Source organism: Dipodomys ordii, unplaced genomic scaffold (assembly GCF_000151885.1).
Source record: "Dipodomys ordii isolate 6190 unplaced genomic scaffold, Dord_2.0 Scaffold54, whole genome shotgun sequence".
Taxonomy (NCBI): domain Eukaryota; kingdom Metazoa; phylum Chordata; class Mammalia; order Rodentia; family Heteromyidae; genus Dipodomys; species Dipodomys ordii.
In genome coordinates, this window is record NW_012267270.1 from 4,089,805 (window position 1) to 4,097,223 (window position 7,419).

The following is a 7,419-nucleotide window of genomic DNA, read 5'->3' on the forward strand; positions in this document are numbered from 1 at the left end:
GCAGATAAGAGTCTCACGGACTTTCCTGCCTGGGACAGCTTTGAACCATGATCCTCCTCTCAGCCTTCCTGAGTAGCTAGGATGACAGGCGTGAGCCACTGGTGCCTGGCGATTCATCTTTCTTCAGGGTAGATGTGCCCAGATGTTCAGGTCAGCATTTGAGTCCTAGCCAAGTCCAGGTTGTGCAGTGGCGGGGACCAGCACTGCATTCTCACAGTTGTAGGTGCAAGTGTGGACTTGCTGGTGTACACACACAGCAATCACTCAGCTGTGCACACAGGCCAAGTCTGTGTAAGCAGCACGCACACATGTGCGCATGCATACACATACACATATGCACAAGCATGCACGCACCGAGAGACACATTGTCACCAGGCACAGAGTCTCCATGGCAAAGCCCCTCCCCCTGCCTCCAGCTACCACAACCCTTTCCTTCTGGGGTGCTAACGGGGGGGGGGAGGACAGCACCCCCTTCTTTCCTCAACGCCCTCTCTATCAGTCTGTTTCTCTCTCTTTGCGGCTCTCTGTCTCCAGCAACACGACCCCCCTCCCTGTAGGGCGTCTCTCCTTCCAGAAGCACATAGGGTGTGGCACCAACTTGTGGGGAGGGGAGGAGGCTTTCCTTCTGCCCTTCCTTCTCCCACTCCTGCCCGAGTGGAACCTCTCCCACCTCTCCCCTCCTCTGGCTCCAACCCACCTCCCGCCTGCCTGCCATCAGCCCTTCCTCCTGACAGCTCCAAGGCTGGGGAGTTTGGGAAGAGTTTAGACATGGAGGGTGGTGGGGGAGGGGACCGAAGCAAACAGAGGAAAGGAGGTGATTTGTACACAGAGCAATGTGCTGGCTCAGCGGTCCAGCGTGCCAAGGCTGTCCAGGACGCCTGCTTGGGGGGCGCCCCCCAATCTCACCCCACCTCCCCCACGTCCGCCTGTTCCTGGGGGCCTCTCCAGGCCAGCCCCTCTGCAGGCTGCCTTCCCCTTTCTGCCCTGTGGGCACATGCAATGCCTTTCAGCCTCTCCCTGTCCCGGAGGCTGCAGGGAGTCTCTTCCTGGGCTGTGAGCTTCAGCTCCCTTGCCCCTCTGGAGGCAGGTTCTTCTCATCTGGGCCATGAGCACACACGGGAGCTTCGGCCGCCCCACCCCCACTTGGAGAGATACCTTGCATCTTGATCTGCTGCCCCCACCCAACTCTCTACGCCTACCCCCACCCCAGCCAGGGAGACATATGCCTCTGTGGTACCAGGGAAAACATGGCCCCAGGCTCCTGCAGGGATACTCCAGCTGTCCTGCCATCCTGGGCTGTGTTTCTGCAGAGACATAGATCCATTCTGAGTATGCCACTCATCATGGTGGCCATGAGTGATGAGCCAGGCCTACCACCTTTGCCTGTATCTAAACATCTCACCCACATGCCCACCCACCTGCTCCTTCCTTCCTGCCTCCATCATCTATGTGTCTGTCCCATCCATCCATCCCTCTATCCATCCTCCCTCTTAATCGTCCTTCTGTGCATATACCCATCCTCCCATGCACTCACCCACCCATGGTGCTTCAATCTATATATGCATCATCTAGCCTGAATCTACCCACACACCCGGATGTTCACTCAGACACCCATGCATCTGTTCAATCATCAATAAACCTCCTTAAGTCCTTGTCCAAGTTTGTGTGTGTGTGTGTGTGTGTGCACACGCGCGCACGCTAGGGCTTGAATGCAGGGCCTTGCTGTTCTCATTTGGCTTTTTTGATCAAGGCTAGCACTCTACCACTTGAGCCATACCTCCACTTACAGCTTTTTGGTGACTAATTGGAGATAAGAATCTCTCAGGCTTTCTGTCTAGGTTAGCTTTCAGCCAGTCCTTGGATCTCAGCCTCCTGAGTAGCTAGGATTACAGGCGTGAGCCACCCACTAGACCACCTAGCTCTCCAAGCATATATTGCATCAATTAGCATCTGTTATGTGCTATGGGTGAATCAAGATGAGTCAGGCCAACCAGAGCAGCAGAAAAGAACAAAACCTCAACTAGCTCCTTCTCCAGCTCCTGAAACCCAGATATGGGTTCATGCCCAATCCCAACTAGGGTACCTCCAATCTAGAGGGGACAGGTAAGTGCTAAGCCCCCTCCTAAACTGGACTCCTAGGAATATTTCTGAGTTTCTCTGTCTGTCTCTGTCTCTGTCTTTCATATTGGTACTGGGGCTTGAATTCAGGGCCTGAATGCTGTCCCTTGGCTTTTTTCCACTCAGAGCTCTACCATTTGAGCCACAGCTTCTCTTCTGCCTTTCTGATGGTTACTTGGAGGTAAGAGTCTCACAGTCTCAGTCTTTCCTGCCCAGGCTGGCTTTGAACTGCGATCCTCAGGTCTCAGCCTTCTCAGTAGCTAGGATTACAGGATTATGAGCCACCAGTGCCCGCATGAGTCTCATTCATGATCTCCCAAACCCTTTCCCTTGTTGGGACTAGAGATGGCACCTCTTCGGCTCAAGATCCTCATCCTGCTTAGACTTCCCTCTCCTTACAAGTAGGCCCAGCTGGTACATCTGGAATCTGGCCTCTGACCCTCCTCCTCTTGCTTTCCTTGCATGCCCCCCAACCTCTCATCCCCAAGCAAGCTGGGATCCTGACCTCTGATCTGACCTGCCCATTTGCCAGGCGGCCTGCAGCCTCTTGTTAGACGCCCAGCACTGGCCATTGCCCGAAGCATGACTGGGCTCACCACACCCTTGGACCGGGCTCAGGACGGCCCCCAAGGAGCCTCCAGAGGCTGCCTCCCCCAGCCTGGCCCGCCCTGTTGCTGGGTTCCCAGCCAGCTCTCTTCCCTTTCTCAGCCGATTGCAACAGAGTCCTAACTGGTCCCTGGCCTCAGGTTCTTCTCCACCCACCAACCATCAGCCTCTTTTCCCATGGCCCACAATGGAGTCCCAGCCTCTCAGACCAATCTCTTCTCCTTTTCTCTCTAGTCACCATTGCATGCCTTCTCATGTCTTTTGTTCCAGGCTCAGTGCGTCCTCTGTATTCCCAGACAGATCTGTCTGAGCTCCATGTCTCAGCACTTTAGGCTTTGGTCTAGGCCTTCTTCCCAGAATGCCTTCTTCCCACTGACACTACTCAAATGATGCTGCTGGTTGCAGCTACCAAAAGATGTCTAGGCCAGGTGCCAGTGGTTCACATCTGTAATCCTAGCTACTTAGGAGGCTGAGATCTGAGCATCAAAGTTGAAAGTCACCCTGGATAGGGAGTCCATGAGACTCTTATCTCTAATTAACTACTCCCCAAAAACCTAAAAATGTGCCAGGTGCTGGTGGCTCACACCTGTAATCTTAAGCTACACAGGAGCCTGAGATCTGAGGATCTCGGTTCACAGCCAGCCTGGGCAGAAAAGTCTGTGAGACTCTTTTCTCCAGAAAACAAGCTATGGCACAAAGTGATAAGAGTGCTAGCTTTGGGTGAAAAAAAGCTCAGAGACAGCACCCAGGCCCTGAGTTCAAGCCCCATGACTGACAAAAAAAAAGACTAGTTGTGGTTCAAATGGTAAAGTACTACCCTTAAAGTACAAAAGCTCAAAGGCAGCACCCAGGGCCTGAGTTCAAGCCCCAGGACCTGCACATGTACACACACACACAAAAGAGGACTAGAACATGAATCAGAGAATCAGGAACTCCTGGCTCCAGCCTGAGACTCTATGAGCCTCAGTTTCCCCATCTGCAAACAGACTTGCTGATTGCCAGGGATCTTTCTAGCCCAGGGATGTAGGGATGTGGTGGTATCATGAGGGCACTGAAGTGAGTGTAGGAAACAAGTGGGCTTTGGTTCTAGGTGGAATCTCAGCCTTTCCATTGCATCTCCTGGAGCCAAGTTCTTCATTTGTCTGAGCTTCATGCAGTCATTCAACAACCTTTTTTTTTTTTTTCTGGTACTGGAGCTTGAGTTTAGGGCCTGAACACTGCCCCTTCACATTTTTTTGTTCAAGACTAACACTTTTGTTGTGTTGGTGGTGGTCATGGGACTTGAACTCTATGCCTGGGCACTGTTTCTCAGCTCTTCAGCTCAAGGCTAGTGCTCTACCACCTGAGCCACAGTGCTACTTCCAGCTTTTTCTGCTTATGTGGTGCTGAGGAATCGAACCCAGGGCCTCATGCATGCAAGGCAAGCGCTCTACCACTGAGCCACCTTCCCAGCCTCTAGAGACCTATTTGATGGTTTCTTCTGAACTGATGCTAGCCACATCTTAATAGGATTAACCCTAAATACCTTACAATCACAGCCTGGCCCTGAGTATCAGTAATGCAAGACTAAGGGACTCTAACTAAAAGGACTCTGGCTAAAAAGAAATCAACAATTAAGTACATACCATAGGTATAGGTGCAGAGGGGGAAAATGGAAGAAGACAGAGGCAGAGAATACCAGCGGGGAGGAGGGGGAGGCAACAATGTTGGGTGAGTTCTGGGACTTGGACTCTTGAACTGAGACCTGTGAAAATGAAGACTAGAGCATTTGGATATCGCAGGATGAATGAATGGTTCAGACAGGATGACCAGTAAAGCATGAGACCCGGGCAGAGAGCCTGATGAGTTTAAGGACCTGAATGGAGGTGAAAGTGGCTGAGTAGGAGGAAGTGAAGGGGACAGGGTGGGCGGGATGAGGATGAGCAGTTTGGGGACAGATCATATAGCAAGGATTCTGGCTTCCTCTGAGGGAGATGTGGACCTAGGCTTGGACCTTCCAGAGTTCAGAACAGAGGAGGAGTGGGACAGGATCTGACATAGGTGTGTGTGCGTGTGTGTGTGTGTGCGCGCATGTGTGTGTGTGGGGAGGAGTGTGCGTGCATGCGTGCGTGCCAGTTCTGGGGCTTACATTCAGTTCCTAGGTGCTGTTTCTGAGCCCTTTTTGCGCAATGCTAGTGCTCTACCACTTGAGCCACAGCTCCACATCCAATTCTTTGGTGGTTAATTTGAGACAAAAATCTCACAGATTTCCTTGCCTGAATGAACTCTGAACCTTGATCCTCAGATCTTAGCCTCCTAAGTAGCTAGGATTACAGGCATAAGACACCAACACCCTAAGATAGCTACATTAGTTTTACAAGGGGAGATTCATTGGGACATTTCTAGTCGTGTATATAAAGTAAACCAATCAACCTCATCTGCTCTGTACCTCTTACTCCCTTTTCCCTTTCTTATAAGGCTTTTGAGGCAGCTGTAACCCCATAGCTCATACTTGTAATCCTAGCTACTCAGTAGGCTGAGATGTGAGGATGACAATTTAAAGCCAGCCCAGGCAGGAAAGTCTGTGAGATTCTTTTCTTTTTCTTTCTTTTTTTTTTTTTTTGGTCGGTTGTGGGGCTTGAAGTCTTTGTCTAGGTGCTGTCCTTCCGCTCTTCAGCTCAAGGCTGGCACTCTACCACTTGAGCCACAGCACTACTTCTGGCCTTTTCTGGTTATGTGGTGCTGAGGAATCAAACCTAGGGCCTCATGCATGCAAGACAAGCACTCTACCACTGAGCCACCTTCCCAGCCCTCCAAGAGATTCTTATCTTCAAATAACCAGCAGAAAAAGTAAGAAGCCAGGCACCGGTGGCTCACACCTGTCATCCTAGCTACTGGGAAGCTGAAACCTGAGGATCACGGTTCAAAGCCAGCCTGAGCAGGTAGTCCGTGAGACTCTTATCTCCAATAAACCACCAGAAAACTGGAAGTGGTGCTGTGGCTCAAGTGATAGAGCACTAGCCTTGAGCTGAAGAGCTGAGGGAGAGTGCCCAGGCCAAGAATTCAAGCACCACAACCAGACCCCCCCCCAAAAAAAAAAGTCAGAAGTGGAGCTGTGGCTCAAATGGTAGAACTCTAGCCTTGAGCACAAAGGCTCAGGGACAGTGCCCAGACCCTGAGTTCAAGCCCCAGGACTGGTACCAAAAAGAAAGGAAGAAAGAAAAGAAAGGCTGGGAAAGTGGCTCAGTGGAAGAGTGCTTGCCTTGCATGCATGAGGCCCTGGGTTCGATTCTTCAGCACCACATAAGCAGAAAAACCCAGAAGTACCATTGTGGCTCAAGTGGTAGAGCACTCGCCTTGAGCTGAAGAGCTGAGGAACAGTGTCCAGGCCCAGAATTCAAACCCCATGACCGACACAAACCCCATTACCCCCCCCAAAAAAAAAAAAAAGAAAAGGAAGCAAACCGCCAGGGTCTAGTGGCTCAAGTTTGTAATCCTAGCTACTCAAGAGGCTAAGATCTGAGGATCACAGTTCAAAGCCTGCCAGCCAGCGCATGAAAGTCCAGGAGACTCTGATCTCCAATTAACCACCAGAAAATCAGAAGTGGTGCTGTGGCTCAAAGTGGGAACACTAGCCTTGAGCTGAAAAGGCTCAGGGACAATGCCCAGGCCTTGAGTTCAAATCCCAAGACCAAATTAATTCATTAGTTTAAAAAATAGCAAGAGAAAGCAAATTAGCTTTTTTGTGGGGAGATGGAGAAGAGGCTCTGACCCCTGGGTTGTGAATGGCTTCTAGAGGCTGCCCTGGGTCCAGATTCTAATTCTGCTACTGATGCACGGATCATTCTCTTAGCTTAATTTTTTAAATAAATTCTGAATCTGACCATTTCTCATCATTTCCTTTGTCACCCACCCCTGGCCCATGGCACTCTACCACCCATCACAACAGCCCTGTGTGTGTGTGTGTGTGTGTGTGTGTCTCTCTCTCTCTCTCTTGCCGACTGCACTCTGCTGTTAGGATATGGGAAGAAAATGGAGCCAGGCTAACTCAGCAGGACCTGGGGGGTGAGCAGGGTTCCACGTGGGCCGCGGGGTCGGGGGTCGCATGGTGCATGTCTTCATGCCAGCCCAGGGCCATTAAACCACCAGTCTCAGAGCCTGCGCTGCTACCCCCGAGTGCCGCCCAGCCCCCACCCAGCCCCTAACCCCTGCACCCTGCCCTCCTGCAGCAGGAGCCCGGAGAGGCATTTCCTGTTTGGGGGCTGCCTCCTCCCCCTCCAAGCCCAGGTTCCCAGGGCCCCAGACTGAGCTAGGGTGAAGGAAGGCTCGCCCTTCCCCCGCTCGCTGCTTCCCCCAGTGCCGGCCGGCCGAGGCAGAGATCTCGGGAGTGGAATGGAAGGGGAAGGGGTTGGGCGAGCGGCTGAGCGGCGGAGGCTGCGGGTTCCCACGCAGGGCCACGCCGCGGGCCCCCACCGGCCGCCCTGGGGCTCTTGGGGTGCAGAGTCTACAGATCTGCGGCGCGCGGGGGGGGGCACAGAGAGGCAGGGGCTCCCTGCGAGTCTTGGGAGAGCAACACACACACACACACACACACAAACATACGTGTGCCTGGCACACGTGTGGCTGGGGAGGAATGGTGGGGCACGCAGCCGGCAGCCCAGCGCAGGGGCGTTGGGAGCCTGGTGCCCCGATTCCCGGGTCTGGGCTCTGGAAGGA